Source organism: Ambystoma mexicanum, chromosome 4p (genome assembly GCF_040938575.1).
Source record: "Ambystoma mexicanum isolate Mex_15411 chromosome 4p, UKY_AmexF1_1, whole genome shotgun sequence".
In the NCBI taxonomy this organism is placed as follows: Eukaryota; Metazoa; Chordata; class Amphibia; order Caudata; family Ambystomatidae; genus Ambystoma; species Ambystoma mexicanum.
The window spans coordinates 1,163,115,721-1,163,137,269 of NC_090927.1; the positions used below are offsets into that span (position 1 = coordinate 1,163,115,721).

The window sequence follows — 21,549 nt, forward strand, 5'->3', positions numbered from 1 at the left end:
TACTGTACATCTAATCTAGAGTCTATTAAAACAAGGGGCCAACCGTTTCTTCTTCAAACCTTTACGCTGAGGACACCATAGCATAAAATGAACTTCAATTTCCAATTTTTGAGTGCAAAAAGGACGTTTATTGGAATGTGTTAACTTCCATTTGAAGACAAACATGGCCGGCCAGTGTCAAAATACCCAAATGTCATTAAAAAAGTTCTCAAGTAGGAATTTATATTCCATTTTAAATATAGCCCCAAGCCCCAAAATTCTTTGCATGAAAGGTAATTGGTCATAGTGTGACCTACTAAGTGAAAAAGGGGCAACATAGCCCAGCCCCCCAAAGTGCCTTTCATTTAACAGTTTCACATCACAAACAACCAAACCCACGTTCACTGAGAGTTGTTTTCTGGTGTTTTTACGACAGCTGGAGTCTTCCAACCATCTGCTAAATGGCAGAAAAGCTTTTTATGTAATGTAATATGGCACTTTTGACCCATAGGAGATTTTGATAAAATGACCACGTCATCTTCATACATTAAAATGGCAAAACGAGTTCCCCTCATTATTAGGGCAGTCACAGTCATATATTTGGCCAAGCCATTGATAAATAAGAGAATACAAGTGGAGAGAGGACACAGCAGAACAGACAGGAGATGGGTCAGTACACTCCCCGCTTTGATCGAATCTAACTCTACCTGAGTTGTCGTCATAAAGCGATTGAGTAGCTCTCAACTCTTTTAAAACCTCCATCTAACTCTGCCTATTCACGTTGTAACAAACAGTTACGAAATCAATAAATATAGTATAATGAGTCTGCTCTTTTATAATGACGAACTAACCAACAGCACGTTATTAAAACAAAGCCTGAATAACTCTCCCTTTACCTTTCCTTAAACCGTCCTGCAAGATTGAAAGTATATTATGCTCTGCAATCCAGTCCTCTAAGAGCACCAACAGGACCTTACTGTAAACTCTTGCAGGACAACCTATAAGAGACTGCATGCTTATTGATGCTGAGAAAGCTTCTGTCATGGTGAGTGTGATTGTCTCTAGGCAAAGGTGTCAAGATTTGTGCTGCCTATGAGGTTTACTGCCTGGATTCAGGCCTCTGATCAGGTTCTAGAATCTGGGGTTAGATGGGTCGATGGGACGTCACAGTCCTTTACTTTTAACTGCTGTACGAGGTGGGGTGCTTCCTCCGCCTATAGTTTTTGATCCTTATATAAGCCAATCGGCCACAGGATCCATGAGCAGAAAGGTATAAAACTATTTTATACGGAGAATGGCAGCGATTCAATATGTCACTATTTGTAGATTATGCAGTGGTCTATTCTTAATATCCACTAGAGGCAATTTCGAAGATCATTCAATATGCCATTGAATTCAGTGCACTATCAGAGTATAACATTAATGTTGAGAAAACTCCATTAACCGTGGCCTGGGCAAATTATATTGCTCTGTAGGAAGCAAATAGTCTACATGTTCAGGTACATGTTCATGTTTTCCCTAGAAATCTAAAGTTATACAAATGATAAGGGCCCATTTTACAAGAGCAGCCTGCACCTGGAGAGAAGTATATTGTGCGGATAAACCTGTGAAACACATTTTCTGTTTTAGATACATATATAATGCAACACAGTCATTACCAACTTCAAATAACCCTTCCCAAAACTTTGAATGGTTTATGAAATAAGTTTTAATTTTCAGCAACCTAAATTGTATTCATAAATGATTGTATATATGTCACATTAGTTTTATTTTATACTGAAGATTCGGGCCAAATTATGCTGTGAGCTGTAAAGAGTGTCAGCAAACATGTGGCCCTTGGCTCACACTCCCGCTCTTTATCAAGGCTGCAAAAACGTGTCTTATTGAAGATAGGCAATAGTGTTTCTTTCAATTCAACATGCAGGGCCCGATTCATATAATTCATTTCACTTTTCAGCGCGCAAAACTTCTTTCAGCAATTCATGGATCAGACTTTGCGTGAATATCCGGAACGCTGCACGGATCTGTCACATCTTTGCGTGTAGTCAAGCGCGTTGATCGGTGGGACGAGCCTACGCAAAGAAATAAATAGCAGACAGAACATGCATATTCCCCATTCAGATGGCAAAATGAGGAATAATGTGGGCGTGTTGATGGACAGGCCAAGCAGTGAAATCACATGCCCAGTCAAGTGCAAATCTAACTGAATTCATGGAACCCATCGCACAACCTCACATCGGGAAATGTTAGAGGCAAACCTCATGTACTCACCGCCACATGATAGGAGGCACAGAGCACTGGGTGCATTGGATCCAATGTGCAAATGTAAGGGTTTCATAGCTATTTAGGGGTGCCGGCACAAAGTTGAGGTACAGGTTGGAGTTAGGGGCGTTTGTATGCAGATTAGGGGAGTGCAACCTTGAATTATGGGGGTTCGCACGCAGGTTTACTGGCCGCTGCCCTGAGTTACGCAAAATGGGTTGCAGATTATTGGGATGCAACTTTGGGTTACTCAGTGTCACCGGGGTACTGCCTTGGTTGTGGGGGGACGACCCACAGTTCTGGCAGGGTGCTTGATGGTGCGGATAAGGCAGGCGCAAAGGTCGGTATATGCCACTGATTTTGCTTTGCGTGGGGGCATGTCTTGGGCGTTCCAGGCACTACTTGCACCTAGGGTTACTTTGCGGTTAAAGTTCCATGAATACGTGTAACACGCAAAACATGCTTTTGTGTGCAGGTTGGTGCAAAGTAGTTTTACGTGCAGAGTAATTTGCGGGGACTTTGCGCTCTTTCTATGAATCAGGCCCAAAGTATGATTAAAGGAAACTCATGTACAGGCAGGAACTGGGGATTACTGTCCTGGTAAATTATTCTTAAATAAATAATATGTGCATTGTTTTACATATCATAGCTAGCTGCATTAACTGAGAGGCAAACCACCTGGAAAGGTTTGTAGAATGTATATGCTTTTTCAGGAACTAGGAACGTTATGTGCACTCTTCAGCATTTTATTACAATTTAATATATATACCTATCAGGAAATTGTACGAATGCGTGCTAAACAGAGAAAAATTATTCAACACGTTAATTTATTACAGATTATATTATTTCGCTAGTCTTAGGCAGAGGATAGGTTATATCCCTTGTTACAATCTAAAATGCACAGTCAAATCCCAACAAATGTTTCACACTTATTAGGCAATCAGATTAAGCCCAAGGTATGTGCTTCCTCGGGACACAATTGTAAAAGAAACAAACAAAGGAAAACATGTTACCTACGTGCATCCCACTTGTTTTCTTATTGCACGAACTAAATGCTGAAACAAAATGGCTGAACAGATAAATGCACTATTGATTCTTCTTTTTATATTAAGTGCTTACAGCTTACTTAAACCTTTGCACTACAAAAGAAAACAGATATAAATCATTTGAATTACACACTTAACAACACATCCATTTCTTAAAATTAGTAACATACCAATTGATTACAAAAAATCCATTAAAATGGAAATAATGCCATCAACATATTAATGATATCATGCTCACTTGCTAGACAGTTATAAATAGACAATGAAATCGCAAAATATTTCAAGTGAATGTTATCATGGCGGCTTATTTTCTAACATCAGAAGAACATCTTTCCAGAGATTTGCTGCGGCCCCACTCATCACCACCGAAGTTGCATTGAAACAGTACTCCAAAATTGATCAGTGTGAAGTTGATCCGTGGACGGAACTAGCTTTTGATATGCTCTACAATAATGGTCCCCCAGCTTAGGTCATTCTAATAGTAAATGGCTGCTTGTCTCAACCGCTTGACTACGTAGGCAGCATATTCTACGTTCTTTTGGGATGCCAGCCCATGCGCCACAGTATTCATCAATGGGCAATATGTTAAAACGCATATACATGATAAAACGTCTAATAAAAGAGGAGCATGGCTTTAAAAGATACTGCAGAGGGCTTCCCATAAGAAAGCCTAATTTGGCATATTCCAGGTATCGCTTTTTCTTATGCGGTATATCCAGATTTATCGAGCAATCCCAATCCACTGTTTTTGTTTTTAGCTTGCAGAGACAATCGGGACAATACTCGTCTGGAGGGGGAAATAATCCAATAGCTCTTAAATGCTACTACATCGATGCCCCCAGATCAGAGGAAAGTTTGGTTTGCAGACTAGCCTCTGTGGCCGAGGCAATTAAACCCAATATGGGAAAATTACCAGATCAAGCCCATTTAAGCCGAATTCCAAGATTGCTCCGCCTAAACTGCCAAAGTGTCTTAATTGAAGTTACACCCAGCTCACATCTGAGCGCCTCCACCGGGACTGCCCGAGGTACCCCTAGGATGGAGCGCAGAACTTTCCCCTCAAATTTATCAAACCACTTAAAATACTTTGAGGGTAAAGCTTTGATGCCATATAGCACTGCGGGGACGACACTAGTTTTATAAATGTCAAGGAAGCTTTCAATACTATTGCACCCTTCCTCAGAATGAACTGGTGGACTACAGACCATTTCTTAAGGACTTTTGGTGTTATGTGTGTTCAAAGGAGGCCAGACTGAGACACAGGGTGATAGGAGCCCCCAGATATAGGTAGGTCACCACAGCTTCCAATGGCTCCTTCCCAATCCTCCACCTGAAACTAGACTTTCCTCTTCTTTGCATTGCCCATGACCATCATTTTAGTTTTCTTATAATTTATCAGCATATTATTGATGTTTGGATGCTCATGTAATGCATCCAACAAACCCTGAACGTCAATTTTGCTTACAATCCAATATAATTGAATCATCAGCATATGCTCGCTCGCAATACGAGGTGGAAAACTGCGGCAAGCATGTAAACCCTGGTCCATACCTGATACATACAGATTAAAGAATAGTGGTGCTAAAATACACTCCTGTTTAAGTCTTTTATTCGTTAAAATGGGCTCTGTTACTTGTCCTATCTGGTCAGTTTTAACGTCAACTATAGTGTCAGTGTATAAACCTTTTATAAAATACAATAAAAGGTAGTCAATTCCCCATTTAAAATGTTTTGCCCTAAGTAGACTTTGGGAGACACAATCGAATGCACAGACATAGTCTATAAAACATATATAGAGTGAACTATCGCTGTGCCTTATAGTCTCTGCAAGGATGTATTTGAGAGTAAGTATGTTAAAAGGGGTGCTATCATCACGCCTAAATTTTGTCTGTAGCTTACTGAGCAACCCCTTTTCACCTAATAAGGATTGAAGCTTTCACAACATAAGAGAGGCAAAGATCTTACCGCTTGAATCCAGCGTGGCCAATAGCCTACAATTAGCTGGATCCGAGCATTGCAACTTCTTAAACACTGACTTAAAAATGGAGCTACGCCAGTTGGCTGGCACTTTCCCATCCTTCAGTATGTGATCAAATGGTAATGTAAACAACTGGGCCCATAATGCTGGCCTACCTTTAAGTGCAGCATTGGCTAGGTCTTTAGGGCCAGGGGCTCCGGATGCTTTGCACCAATGTATGGCCAGCAACACACCTTCATATTCGAAACCCTGCACAAAGATCGGATCATAGCCACCATAAGACACCACCCGCGCTGTCTCCCTTGCGTCGTAATACAAGTTCTTAACATAGTTAGTTCATCCATTGGATCTCGGGCAAGGGGTTCACCTCCATAGGTGAAACCTCTACCAATGCTGTCTGTAATAACCGCTGAAGTTTCTACTATTGTTACTTTGAAGAAGTGACAGTAGAAATCACCAATTTGAGCTGTTTAAAATACTCTTGTGGCTACGAAGCCAGTTTTTGTAGCTAGGGTGCAGCTTGCACCACTCAACCCTCTTTTCTCTGTGTGTAAATTTCCTATTGTGCTGTATACTATGTGTTGCCCTTCGCTTTGCTTTCTTTTTATTGGCAACAATAGCGTCATACAGGTTTCTTATAGTGTACACACATAATCTTGCAGGGCAGACCACCCGTAGTGACTCACTCAACACTCTTTGGATGTCCCACTTAGCTTTCCAAATCATTGCTGATAACCATCTTCATAGTGAGACAGCCAATTATTGTATTTCTGTACATTCGAGTCAGTCCATCCAATCCGATTTCCCTGTGAGGTTTTTGCCATCCAATTAGGGTACAACTGTATTGCTTTACGGCAGGTAGAGTGGATGGTCCAGGTCAAGATAGCATAATCACTTAAACTGTTAAATGCTACCTGAACCCCAGAAAGGTGACTTTGAATTTTTGGCCCCACAAACACTTAGTCCAGTCCAGAGACTGTTTCTCCATTCGTCCAGCTGGAATCAATCCTAACCCCATTTCTATCTTCCATCTCTAGAGAAGTTAAACCATATAGGTTCGACTTATTGGACCAACGCTGTCCCAGCTTATGCATCTTATTTCCATATGTATCAAGAGGTAGAAATGGAATATCCATCTGCCGAAACGTTGTATCCTGATTCTCCTGGAGGTATTCAGTTGCGGCACAATAAGCATTAAAGTCCCCCGCTATGATCACATTAGAGTACATGGTAAACCACGCCAGAAGAATGTGTTCCACATAGTCCCACAACTTTGCAGGGTCAGTTTTACCTGGAGAGTTGTACATATTGATAATCAACAGCTTCCCAAAAGTGATAAAAGCAGATTCAGTAACTACACTGAGGGTAATTTCAGGGGTTTTTATCGGGCAAAATGTATTGATCTTCCCATGTGCTTTTGCCCTCGCCACCAGGCCGCCCATAAGACGACCACAGGCAGTCTTAGCCGGCCTAAAGGTGATTCTAAAACCATCAATCAAAAAGTGCTGACATGCCAGGTTTCTTGCAGCATAAATATATCTACCGCCCTATTTTAGGCAATGCCCCCTGGAGAGCTTAAGTGAGCGGTGGCCTCTGGTATTCTAGCTCAAGAAGCTATAACAAGCTGAAAAGGGGACCTGTCGTTGGCCACGTGCTGATTCGGCCACCCATTGTCTGCCCAAGTGATAAACACTTTATTTGTGGAGGTTTCAAATATGATGTTAAACTCGATCTTTCTGTGGGGTGGCCGGAATCAACAGAGGTTACGCAGTTATTCTGCCTTTGTGGTTGAATTATCTCAACAGGAGCCTTGTTCACAATCATTTTTCGGGATACAATTAAATCACAGGCCATAGAGCAAGAATAAGTAAGAATAATGTCCACAACTTTTGCAAGTATGGTCTTAAGTTCCAGTTGTTCTTTTGCCATGCTTGCACATAGACCAAAGCCTGCATCAGTGGTTACTGCATATGCGTTTAGATTGGGGTGCCAGGATTCCTGTACCCTTCCCTTGCCACTCTACTGTGAAATGGAAGAATCCACTTTGCTATCTATATCACTTTCACTGAACGATGAGTCAGAAACCAAAGTTTCCAAATCCGGAGTAGCGGACATTTTTGAGCCAATGATATTATCATACTCGAATGGAGCCAATGGAAGTCCTGGCACAAGAGAGGAGCTCCCCAAGGACTCCCTCTGTTGGCTTAGACATACATTTAAGAGGGCGTTATTGCTATCTAGCCTGGGGGAAAACTCCACATCACGTGCCTGCTCTATGTTCCCTGTTTTTGATTTGACCATTGGCATGGAACTAGAGATATACCATATTATTTCCTGCAGCTAACAAGCCCACATTTGTACCCGAATTTCTCCAGACACTGAATCCCTCACTGCAGGCGTCAGTACTGCAGAGAAAACATGTGTAATGTTCACTGGAGTTGCAGTCTTTTTATCAAATGTATTTCTCTTGGCTAGAGGGGTGGGATCTCTTGTGGTAGGACGTTCCAGCGCAGGACATCTATTCCTTTTCCCTGTACATTTAGCTTTGCTTCTAAGGGGTTAATCACGAGCAGCATGCTTCATCTTCAGCAATCAGCACACAATATGATTTAATTAGAAGCACTCCCCAAGCACACATAATGTTCAATTCAGGTGCCCGAAAAATGCAAATCATTTTAATGTTACCCCGAAACTTCTCACGCCACTTCAATAAATGCCCAGTAGTGTCAAGCTGCCACTAATGCAAAGTTCATTTAGAACCTAGACCATCATGAACTACTACCCACACTTCCAACCGCGTGCTCTGCGCTGAAAGTGGCTAAATGTGGATATTTTCCTCCTTCATCCTGCCGATGTGTCTCAGGACCTCTCCACTGGGTACCACGTATAGTTTTCGAAACGCCAGGTGCCACTCCTTATTGCGTCTCTGTCAGATCTCACACCCGAGCTCAGGGTGCAGATGGGGTTGTTTAAGCTCAGATCCAATTGAGCTCAAACCAGGACTAGGACCCCAGACCGGGGCTGTGACTCTGAAGGAACTCTGAGGCTACGAGAGCTCCGAGGCTGCAATGACCTGCAGCAAGCCAATACGGACTACAGGCTACACGCTACACACCGCGATATGACAATAGCGCTGAACAGTAGCACTCAAGTAAAGGACCTGAGAACGACTGCAGAGATCATCAAGCTGCATTGGGGTGTCACACAGAACACAGGATACTGAGCATGTAACGCTAGCCAGGCACTTCCGACAATCCGAATAGTCTGACAAACTTATTTTGATTCTTCATAATATCCTATTACTGTAAATCATTCTTTACTAGTAATTTTAACTATTACCTGATCAAAATAAAACAATGGTATGGAATATACCTGCCTATACTAATAACCAGGTTGGGACTGTTACATAACTGGGGGTTGAAGACCCGTCTGTTATGGTGATAAGGAATTTCAATCAAGTCTACTTGAAGCTATGGCCACTGTTGAAGAGAAGGGGAATCTTCCTATCTCAATTTTGGGTCGGCTGAACTTAGGATGATCATTCTGCCTCAGCTTTGTATATCTTTTGGGCCCTGATACTTCATATTAATTCTAGGACTTTGAAGGTAATTGATTTGGAAAACTGCACATTCATTAGTAATGGGAGAAACTCCTGGTACAGTCGGAAATGACTTTGCTGGAATGGGATGTACTTTGTCAATACTCTTGATGGCGTGCAGTGTTAAATAACTATCGAAGCTCCTGGGGGAAGATGATAATATGAACCCTCTGAAGGTAGCGTGTGTACTACCAAATATTTCCTGTTAATCATAACATCAAACAAATTAAAAATAAAATGTTGAGGGTACTATACTCCTGCCCAATTGAGTACATGATGTGTATACCCATAGTGTCATCATAGTGAGTCTGAACATTTCCACAACTTTGTTACATGCCATGATATCCAGTGTTATTGGAGCAAGTTATTTGACAATTTGTCTAACATATGTATATGTTCATAATTCCGACATGTAGAGGGAAATTATTGAGGTTTTATTAAACTTGGTTGGTAATAACATGGGTGTGCCCCAGTGAAAGGTCTAGTGAGGGATTGATTTTTTCAGGGATTTTATTAACATGTGTGATAATCCCAAGGCAATGGAAAGACTGTCGTGCTCTCTGTCCAAAAAACTTGCTTATGGAATTAATAAACACCTTCTCACTGGAAAAGTGTATTTTCCTTCAAAAAGGCTGAGTCAAGCAAGTCAAGTGGCGCTGTGCGGGTGTGCATTTAACCCTAACTTGAGGCTGAAGGTAGTGGGACAGGATGTTGCGATATTGTCGCAAGTGGGAAATATCTTTGCATCTGTATGCTTTTGGTACCACCTGAATTCAACATCAGCACTTTAGCATGTAATCTCTTAATAATTGTGCTACTTGAGGAAGTATGCTGCTTACTCTGGTTAGCACTGTGAATGCTATAAATTGCACATTGAGAGTTGCACTTGTTTGTCCAAATGTTTGGTTTGTGGTTGTGTTCAACTGTCGATTCCTTTATGGTAGTTATCTGTTTAGTATCAATGTTATGTAGGTCACATGTTTTCTGATAACTTGCTCTCATGTTATACAAGGGCTAAACAAAACAAAAACGACTATTCGGGGCATAATTTTGCAGACTGGAGTACAATGAAAGGAGCAATACTCTAAAACAGACCTCTTCAAGTCAGATCCTCAAGAGTTAAATCCACTCCAGGTTTAAGTATATCTGCAGAAAATAGATTTGACTGTAGCAAATCTGAATGGGAGTTATTTACATAGTCAATATTTAGCCTCAAAATCTGGTATTGATGGACCGGTCAAGGACCGGGCTTGGAAACCCCTGGCATTAGCCGAGAATGGTTGGGCTTCAGGGAGTATATAAAGATCACTTCTCACACAACTTTGAACATCCTTTCAATTTCAAACTAAACCTTTCATGTGTAGAAGTGGCCAGAGCAGAGAAAAATGCTTTTCGGCTCTGTGGAATGAGTAGAATTTCATGGGCCCTTGCTTCTTGGGACACTGCAGAAAAAAAAGCCCCTTCTGAGTGTTGCTCTCTTCGGCACAGAATTAGAAGAATCCATTGTGTCTACTGCTCTGTCTCTGTGGTTACCCAGCCACTTCTGGTCCTGAGAATACGGAATTCACAATTACCAGTTCCTACCCAAATCCATTGTATGGACTTTTTGGCTGTATTTCCCAAAATAATCAAAAAAATCGTTTGGCTCGTTTTCTGACTCCCTTAAAAAATAAAAGCTCCAACTTGAGAGGCCAAATATTCTGATAGTATCCTTTTGAGAAACAAGTCAAGGCACTGAATGGTTCTTGTTGAAATAGCAGGAAGGTTTCACTGTTTGTGGCAGAATTTGGAGACTACGGCCTCAATACAAGTCTGGCAGCCGGAAATAAGGGTGCCGGTAGCAACGTACCAGCACCCTTTCTGGACCACCAGGCTACGAGAATGCCTGCAGGGGCCTTCGCAATAAGGGGGCCGGCACCTGCAGGCATGGTTTTCACAGAGGCAACGGAAGCGACAGTGCCGGTGCTTCTATGTCCTGTGGGACTCCAAGGGAATGGGACTTACAGTTCCCGCCTCCTGATATCAGGCGGCGGTACGGCTGTTACGGGGTTGCCGAAAACCACCACCTACCTGCGAGTTTTCCGGCAAACCCGTAATGAGGCCCATTAGAAGCATCACTAGCGGCCACAGAAGCCTCTTGTTTCGATCTGGGAACCATTCCCGAGGGCCGTTCCTGGGGCTGTCATTATCACTGATGCCTCTTTGTCCCTAACATTCCTGGGCATTCTGCTCATGTCAGAAATTGGGGGGGGGAGGGTGTTAATGAGATTACAGAGGGACTGAGTGAGGGGAGCCACTTTTTAATAGAAAACACTGCTGAATTAACTCAGTGTGCTGATCATTTGACGGCGTGTCTGCGAGAGCAAGACGTAATCAAAGATCTGCGGTATAAGTAATATTCTAAAGTGGAGGCTGCTGGCCTCTCCTGATGGTGTGAATGAGTGAATTACAGAGGGAGGTGAACCAGACTACCCAATAACATTTTCTTGTTTAAAACTGGCCACAGAAAAACATGGAAAAAGCACTACCAGGTTTGTAACTGAGATCTGAATTGCATTCATTTTGCCAAAGATAGCCATTGAAACGAGAGTTTTGACAGTTTTTCTTTAATTGAGACCAACATCAAAAGAGTCAAATTTGGGATTTATCCTGGCACCAACTACTTCAAACACAGCTGAAGCATTGATGCCTATGTGAACTTTTAGAAAGGAAGCTGGAGGAATAGCATTGCATTAAATATGAAGTTCACATTTTGAAATATGGGGAAGGTAAACAAGGCAATTTACCGTTCTAAAAATGAGAAGGGCACGGGATAAGGACTTCTGTGTCAGCTTGATTAAGCTGCAGGAAGCGGACAGCCATCCATTTCCAAGCTGTAAGGGTTGTGTCCTTATCTGGCCAGGCACTGTTATGTACTCACTGCTGAAGGTCCTCAGCAAAACAGGCATGTTATATCACAAGGTTGGTGAAAAGGTTTAGGCTTGGGCTAATCAGATATTAACATGTAATATTTGACATAGGGAACAATTGGGACCCCTCAGTACAAGTTGGTCAAGATGGAAAAAAGCACAAAAGTTCAAGTTTGATATCTTTTTTGGAAGTAACTAAATATATTATGCTGCAATTAAATAATGCATGAGCTTTCAAAGTCACGTAGAGGTTCTTTAGAGGATCTTGGTCGATGGTAAAAAGCAATATTGAGGTGAAAGTTTAAAATGATTTAACTTCCTAAAGGATGGGTGCACCCTAGATTTTTAAATGTAAATGGAAAGTAATTTTGAAATGTAAAATGAGCAACTTAATCTGCTCCAAAGCCCCGTTTTTATAAACTACTCACAGGTGTACGCGTGCTTCGCACAGGAATTCCAACTTCAGTCCTAGTTTGAAGTTCATTCAATGAACGAATACCGATGATGATGTTACATGGTTGTTTGCGTTACCCGAATAACAAGGCAATTGATTCCAGCTGCTTTGAGTTGGAGCGTTGAGATTGCGCAGCAACATTATTGATGTCCCGATCTAAAGCCCCTGCAGCAAAGACCTAAACATAAGTGCTGTATGTGTAGAGCTGAAGCGTTTAAGCTTTGTACTCTTCAGATGGCATACATTCATCAATTTCCAATGGAAATTAAGTTCCTGTAATTATCATAAGAGATTTGCCACGATGCGACGGAAAACGTCATTGCGCACACTACTGAAGAGACATGCACCGTTTCCTGTCACGCGCATTACTACAAAAGCACTGTTTTGTGTCACCGGCATGACAGAAGTGAGTGCCGCTAATGGCAGCTAGAATGCTGATAGTGTGGACATTTTAGGAACAATGAACTGCTGAGGTTTACATAGAACTACGACTGAACTATGATGCAAAGAGCCATATGACAGGGGTAAGCATTGCAAACTGCTTGAAAAAACAAATAGAAAAATGTCTTTTTTATACTTGTTACATTGTCTACACCATGGAACCTACCCACATGCCAAATTTCAGGTGTGTAGGCATGTTGGCAAATAGAACATTTCGGACAGACACACATACATATCCACATATGGCATGGATAAGCATTGCAGACCGCTTATCTTTTATACTTTTTACATTATCTACAACATGGAACCTACACACATGCTAAAATTCTGGTTTTTCGCATGTTTGGAAGTATGCTGAACATTTCGAAAAGACACACATAAATATCCAAGCATTGTGGACCGCAAAAATTAGCAACATGTACATTTTGTACATTTTACATTGTGTACACCATGGAACCTATCCACATGCCACATTTCAGGTTTGTAGCATGTTGGGAAGTATGCTGAACATTTTGAACAGACACATACAAATATTGACAAATTTCCCTTTTATATGATATGATATGATATGGCATTTAAAACACGCCTATACACAAGTGTTTCAAGGGGCGACGAGGCAAGGGAGGGGGAACAGAGGGAAGACAGAGACAACGATCTTACTAGGCCAGGTGTCATTGATATCGCTCAAGTCTGTAGGCACAGCAGCCCTGCATGGTGCCGTGTGTGTTCAGTGCCCCGGGACAAATCAGGGATTTCCAAACCGACTATAAGCCGAAGGTGGGCCTAACACAAAGATCACTCCTTATAAGGCTGAATGACAGGGATTGCTCTGCATGATCAGTGGTGGCTCGTCCATAATCGACGGGTTCCACCCCATCACTCATTAAAGAACGGCTACCACTTGTACAGATGTACCCATGGTAGTAGGGCTGATGAAAGAGTACCAATTCTGAGAATGGTTGTGAGTCTTGGTCGACAGAATGAGGAAACACTTGGTCAAGTTAAACACTAGTTTACAGTGTGCCTCTACAGTTTTCCATAAATTAGTCTTTAGATCCAATTAAGAGAGGCCAACCCAGCAGTGGTGTCCAGCCATAATATATTATGGATCAGTGCCCCACTGGTAGGGATAAGCCATCAATAATCTTACAGGGCACTCCCCATCAGTCTGGCTGAAGAAGAACACTCTACGTGTTAGTGCCACCGTCTGGCGCTGTCCACACATGGGGAATGCCGGGCCTCTGTTCCCCTTTTGTAGCACCATGGCAGATTGTCAATGTTTCCCCTGCCCCTGCAGGCATGACGTGGGGGTCAGGAGACCTGACCTATAGGACTGATTTGGCACCCCAGCATGTGCTGAATGTGAGCCCTCGAGGACTCCTTTGGACTGAAGGTGGTACTTCCTGTTTCTGAGAGCAGGCAGTCAGTGACAACAGTGGGAGATAGAGTGACTATGGGGGAGATTTGGGGCATTGAAAGTGATGACAGAGGAAGGAAAGGAGCAGTCAGAGCGATACTGAGGTAGAACTAGGGCAGTGAGAGTGACATGAGGTAGAATTGGGGGAAGTGAGAGCGAAATGCAGAAGACCGTGGCTAGTGAGAGCAACATTGGGACATCAGGGTGGGAATGATAGTATGATGGGCCAGAACTGGGACAGGAGAAATACAAGCGACACAATTGGGGTGGGGCGGGGAACCACATGGGGCAGTGGAAGTGACATGATCAGAAGTTAGACAGTGGGAATGACATTGAGGCAGAAAAGAGCTAACATCCCAGGAATTATAGCCCTGATTGAAAATACACTGGTAAAAAATAAGGCAAAAAGAATTAATTTTCGATGAAAGTAATGTAAACAGTACAAATAAGGTTATTTTAAATGAAGCAATTGAAAATGACTAGTTGTATTATTTTACCTTTTTTGTGAAAATAAAATCAAATTGTTTTCAAATTCATTTTTTTTAATGTGCTTTTTTTATGTATTATTGATTTATCGGCACAGTGGAAACCCTGCCATGCCACCACCAGCTATAAATCAACCACCGAAATTATTTACACGTAGCGATTTCCACCCTTGTTTGTATACTTTTTAAATGGGGGAACTTCCCATGCCATGTCTCCCCAATGTTGCCCTCCTCACATGCTCCTAAACCATTCTGATCTCAGACAGGAGTCCTTTCCTTTTTGTTTTAACCGATTTCGCAATGTTTCTCTTCAATGTTAAAGTTGAGGTATGTTTGTTTTCTTCATTTTTACCTCTGTTCTTTTCAAAAAAAGGTTATTTTACCACTTCGTTTTCAGTATTCCTCCTTTTCGAAGTTATTTTGACTATGTACCGGGACAAATTGGCCAGCAAGTGTCACTTGTGTCAGAACAGAGGCAGAAAGAGTGACATGTGGCAGAACTCGGCCAGTGAGAAGTACATGGAGTCTAACTGTCCTTTGAGAGCCATATGGGGCAGAACTAGGCCAGCAGGAACCAGGGGCGTTGCTAGGGGGGGGCTAAGGGGGCTATAGCCCCTGATCTTTTGGTTGTAGCCCCGGATAGAATCTCAGGAGCTACAGCCAAAAGACTAGCTAGCCCCTAGTCCCAACAGTTCCAACATCAGCTTAGCCCCGGGTCTTTTCCAGACCTAGCAACTCCCCTGGCAGGAACTAAATGGGGCAGAACGAGGGCAGAGAGAATGACAAGAGACAGCACTGAGGCCGTGATAGTCACATGGGGCAATGGAACCTGGCATCCAAAGGGTTGTAATATTTCATGTGTTCACTGACAGAACTACATTTTAATCATCTGGCCTTTTTGAATTTCTCAAAATGTTCTCAACCTGTAAAATGCTCCATTTCCTCCCTGTTTCTCCCAAATTTTGAAAATGTTTTTGAAGGGTAAACCAAACTCGCACTCCTCGCAGTGGTTTGGGCATGCGTGGCTTGTTGTACTTGCTGACTTGTGCCAAATCAGGGACAACGTTTCTGCATCGCCACTAATCCACTGCTGCAAACACGAGTTTTTGGGGCCAGCTGCAGGGATTCAGATAGCACTGGTCCCCCCCCAGGCCTTACGAGAAGACTAAAATACCTGGGCACAAGTACAACAGAGCAAAGTTGCGGGATTGACTCCATTATCAAGCAGCCCCCACCCTCTCCCAGACATGGCGGTACCCCCAGCTCAGTTTCATTTTTTCAGGTCGGTGATGAGAGTCTTTGTGGATGTAGATACAGACAAATTCTGGCAGACCTCCATTTAGATGAGTATTTATATGTTGTTCTGTTAAAATATCAAAATTCAGGTACTGAGGGGAATAGTATTCATCCAAGGCATCCATATTTTCTGGGCTTTTGAGCCCCCTTCTGTCCTGTTAAATGTTGTGCAATGCTTCGTGATATGTGGCAGCTCTGCACATGTGGGCAAGCAATCAAGGCAGGGGAGAGGGACCTGTACTATTCCTAGTTCCAAGATTTAAAAGAAATATACTCTGCTTCTTCTTACTTGTTTTTCCTCACTTGCAGATTGCATTGTGTATGGGCGCATTATAAAAACCAATAAATAAATAAATAAAAGCGCAATCTGAAGGTATGGGTCTCAGAGCAGAATCGGGACATATTTGAATAGTATATGGCACTATGCAATGTGTTATGAATCTTATTGCAGCAGTGTACGGTAAACCAAGCAGATTGCTAAATAGGACCTCCATGGCCAAACCTAGATTTGAGTCATTGTTACATGCGTGTGGCTCAGTGAGTGGGTTGAATGATCGTGATTGGGTAACATGCAAATGTGCATTGGCAGGGCCATCGTAAGCACTTTTGGGACCCAGGTCCTAAACACCTTTGGGCCCCTCCCTACCGAACCAAGGGAATTAAGGGATCCATAATATCTGGTTGGGCCCCCCTCATCATGATCCTCGCCATAACTGGATATGCTGCCTCGCAGCAATCAAAATAAGCCTGAGTACTCCCTTTCAGTCCCATTCCCCTCTTCATTCTTGCTGTAATCAGAATACAAGTAGCATTTCAAGACCAATGTTAGCAGCCCACAATTGTGGTACTTGTGTTCTAGCATGGCTACAGGACCCTTTTTATCAACAGCAGCCACATGGAATGTATACTGGCTGTAGTATAAAGGCAAAAAAGGTGCACATAACCCAGATGACTCAGATTGGCAGCCTCACAGAATGGATACAGGAGACCAACTCAAAGCAAGGAAAACGTTACACATAGCATAGCATAGATATGAAGAATAGAAGCTACCAGGAAGGCCTCCATATGCAGAAACACTGACATTAGAAGAGGCACATGGTTTTCAAGCAGTGTTGCCATTGGCGAGCAAATAAACAAGTAGCTGTGGTGTGCAAAATCTCAATGCTCACTATTATACAGGAAGCAACACTATAGCCAGTGAAATCATTAGTGAGGCTTTTTTTGGAGATCATGCCATAAGAGCAAAATCACTGAGAAGATCAAGATATAGGGACTGGCAATTTTGACAGGTTAGGCAATAAAAGATTAAGGGCCTGATTCCCATAATTTTTTGCATATTGAAAAGCACATTTCAGCGTGCAAAACTCCTTTTCCCAATTCAAGGATCGGACTTTGCGTATTTTTCCAGGACCCTGCGTGGGTCTATCACCTCTTTGCGTGAAGTCGAGGCCTGTCCCAAGCAACGTGTGGGACGGGCCTACGCAGAGAAATAAATAAGGGCGGAACATGCATATTCCCCATTCTCTCAGCAAAATGAGCAAGAACGTGGCTGTGTTGAGGGACGGGCCACCATTAAATTGCACACCCAGTCAAAAGCAAACCTAACCGAATTAATGGGATCCAACGCGCAACTGCATGTCAGGAAAAGTTACATTCAAACCGTGTGGACTCACTGCCACATGATAGGAGGCATAGAGCACTGTGCACATTCCATCCAATGTGCAAAGGTAAGCTTCACATAGCAATTTAGGGGTGATGGCGCATAGTTGAGGTGCTGCGTGGAGTTAGGGGATGTTGTGGGCGTTCTGGGCGCTACTTACGCCTAGGCTTACTTCGCAGTTAATATTCCATGAATACACAGAACATGCACAACATGCTTCTGTGTGCAGGTAGGCGGAAAGTAGTTTTACGCACAAAGTGCTTTGCAGGAACTTTGCGCTTTTTTTAATGAATAAGGCCCAAAGTGTGAATCCCAGGATCACACATTGTTAAAGAGGTGAAGCTGGAATTTTGACCCACACTGACATTGCTGCACTTTATAAATCCCTTTTCCAGTTCTTATCATAAACTAAAATAATACCATTTTGTAGAACTGACTTGGAAAATACACAAATCACATAACCCAACATGACAATTTTTAAAAATAAAATGTTATAGAAGCGTATTATAAAAAATACGAATGATTCCAATTTCACTGTCTCCATCATCAAGGCAAATCTAAGTACCGGCACAATAACTGATGTGATCTTAAAACATGTCATCTCTGTGTCTCTTTTGTATTTGAAAGCTTTACATACACCCAAAACACATGCGTATGAAATTGTTATTTATAAATGTGTACAAAAAAAGCAAAACAATGTTTGTGTCAAGTGAGCAGACCATAACATATGCTTGCCAGAAACATGCGATATCTTCTGTCTAGAACGTAATCTGTTTATTACTTTTGGTCGCTTTGCCTGTTTGCCCTTTCTTCGTGTAGTTTTCCTTGTCTTTTCCTCACATTTAGAAAACAATATATATTGTGTTCGTGGGTGTAAGGGGTTCTGGGGTGGTGTGTGGCAGGGTGGGGTTTGGGGTAAAGGTCGAGGTGTGGGCGCCCCCCATATCATTAAAAAATGTAGGAAAAAGACAAAAAAGAAAAAGTGCAAACAAGGAAAGTCACCACGAGGAATAAACGTAGATTCGTCTAAAACCTTTACCACTCAAATGGGCAACATAAAAATAAAGATCAGGTAATTGGCTTAACAATGCCACCAGCCTGTGAGAAGACACACCTTTTCACAGAAGACAGCGCAGTCATGTCAGCTACATAAGAGAATTAGTACAGGATCACTGTAACATATGATTGTAAAGCCAGGATACAGGCATGGACAGTTTGGTTCCACAGTCTTGAATTTGGATATGTAATTACCTTTTGGACTAACACTTTATGCTCATTTTTGGAGGTGGCTGCATAGGTTTTATAACTCCCTATCGAAACAAACCAGTTTCTGGACCTTCCCCAAACTGATGCCTAGTTTGTTTTTGTAGCAAACGCAAGCTGGTGTAGATACACTGGTGAGAATATATCTTGTTGTGCTATAAAACAAAGTACATACGTGTGCAGTTTAATCAACTTGAGACAATGGACCTCATTACACGGTAGGCGGAAAGGGTTTACCGGTACCGGTAAGGGCACCGGTACTGGTAAACCCTTACCGCCTTACTACGAGTTCCCTTTGCGGGACCCGACCTTAACGGCTGGTTTTACCAGCCGTTAAAGTAGGGTGCCGCAAAGGGACCTCGGTGCTAATTATGGTACCGCAATTTGCGGTACCGTAGTTAGCTCCTTCCCCATTCCCATTATGCCCTATCGGGGCAAAAATGGGAATGGGGAAGTGCCTTGGTGAATCGGGAATTACCGTCCCCGCTCACCTTGGAGTAGGGCGGTAATTCCGCCATCCACGAAGGCGGACACAGTAAAATACCGGCGCCAACCATGGCGCTAATAGCGCCATGGTTACCGCCTACCGTGTAATGAGGCCCATTGGCATGACTGTGTTGGCCTTTCTGGAATTTGGCATTGTAATCTTGCATATGAACACGGATCTCTGCAATGAGTGCTTAAAACACTGAGCTATCTTCTGAACCATTGCTGCACTTAAATGTAGCAATGTGCTTTTCGACTTTGTCTTTTGCACATGAACAATATAATCCCTGCAGAATGGCGAAACTTGGTATAACACAGTGAACACAGAAAGCATTACAGAATTAATTGATCAGAGCAGAATGTACTTGTCAACAACAGACAGGCAATAAACAGCAGCACACCATAAAATATGCTGATGTGTGCTATTTAAGTCGGTTGAACACTCGGACCTGACTTCTTATTTTTTTTTTAAATGTATTTTAGTTTAAACTATATACAAATTGCCATACAATAAACACACATATACATTTAATACATCTTATAATGATAATACAATGAGATTAAATCCTGCCCCCCCAGTTTTCAAGGTTCACATTTATATTCCATCAGTTAGTATAGTGTAAGAAATGTACCCCAAATCTTTTCAAACAATGCAATTTTCTTTTCTCTGCGATAAAGACCTCTTTCAATATCTGACAGATTATGCATCTCTACAAGCCACACTGTAATATCAACAGTTTCTGCTGTCTTCCATCCTTTTAGTTAGTTTTTTTGCCCACCATGGTGCTTCTGAAAATCAATTTTTTCGGACTAATAGTCAGATCTTCCAACATCAAATCACTTCCCATTATGAGAGTCTTGAAATTAAATTGTAGTCTTTCACCTATAACCTTCTCACAGATGGTATCAAAATCTAACCAAATTCCTCTCACTCGCGTGCAATCCCATAACATATGTTCTAGGGTTCTGGGTTCCTGTACACAAGCCCAACAGGCTGAATTATCACCCATGCCTCTCTTTTGCAATCTCTCTGGCATCCAAAAAACCCGGTTCAGCAACTTGATCTGACGCGATCTCTCTGTTAACCCCAAAGAGCAGAGTTTGACATTTTCACACATTCGAGACCATTCATCCTCATCGATCTCGCTTCCGATTCTCCTGCTCCATTCCTCTCTCAATAAATCATTTCCTTTGTATGCAGCCACAACCATTCCATATACACGGCTGGCTAATCCACTCTCTCCCAGTTTCGAAGTTTTTCTGAACAGGTCTAAGTTCAATTTATCTTGCACCTCAATCTCCCCAATGGCTTTCTTAATTTTCCGATAGTCTGCCATCCTGAAATTCGAAATATTAAAGGTAGTTTGAATTTCTTACCCCGTCATCCAATGCGCATCCTTGAAAAGGTCTTCAAGCCACTTTACACCACAAAGGAACCATTCATGCCAGAAAATAACTTTATCCTCTATTTTGATTTTTGGATTCATCCAAATTGAGGCTCCTGGGTCACTCATAGCATCCTACCCAAGGTAATTATTCAACTTTTCCCAAGCGTTCCTTATATTCTTAGTTATAGGATCTTTTATACTACCTGTTCTAGACAATGTCGTCAACATAGCTTTTGGCGTCAGTGGTCCATGTGTGAAAACAAAGGAAAATATCGAGGCTGAATACCCCAAAAGGAAATACACCAAACGCGGGTTACAAAGAAAGATACAGAGATCTTTATTCTATAACTGAACAGTTTCAAAGGACAAAGCAACAGATAGCTATCAGGCCCTCAGTACAACATAGCGAACTCCAGCCCTGTTCGGTGTGCTCAGTGAGTGGGACTGTACATTAAAATAGTCGCACCTTTTATACAGTCCAAAACATGATGTCCAGCCCACCTACAAGTTCATACATCAGGGATCTAGGGTTCGTGCCGAGTTCGCATCTTAATTTATGCATCTATACATTTAGGGGTTATCCTTAATACATTTGTCAACGAGTTACAATAGCAACAGTGTGTCTTTGGATTTCTTGTTGAGCCTTTGCACATCTCTTTATACAATGCAGTTTTAAACAAGTGTTCACATTTCAGTATTTGACTATATTGTGTTTAACATGTGCTCGCGGATTAGCTTCGTGGCACAGGTAATCCTCTATACACAGGTCAACGAAGGACAAGGTCTCAATACATGACCCTAACATTTGGCCTGCAGGCAGGTTACATATTAGCTTGTACACAGAGGTCAAGACGGCCATGTTATGTTCAGAATGACACTGTCCACCA

At 42.2% G+C, this 21,549-nt stretch overlaps 1 protein-coding gene across 2 annotated transcripts in view; it reads left to right on the forward strand.

The window, feature by feature from the left end:
- Window positions 1–21,549, forward strand: part of ESR1 (estrogen receptor 1) — a 2,052,928-nt gene that overhangs the window by 2,021,350 nt on the left and 10,029 nt on the right. The window lies entirely within an intron of this gene.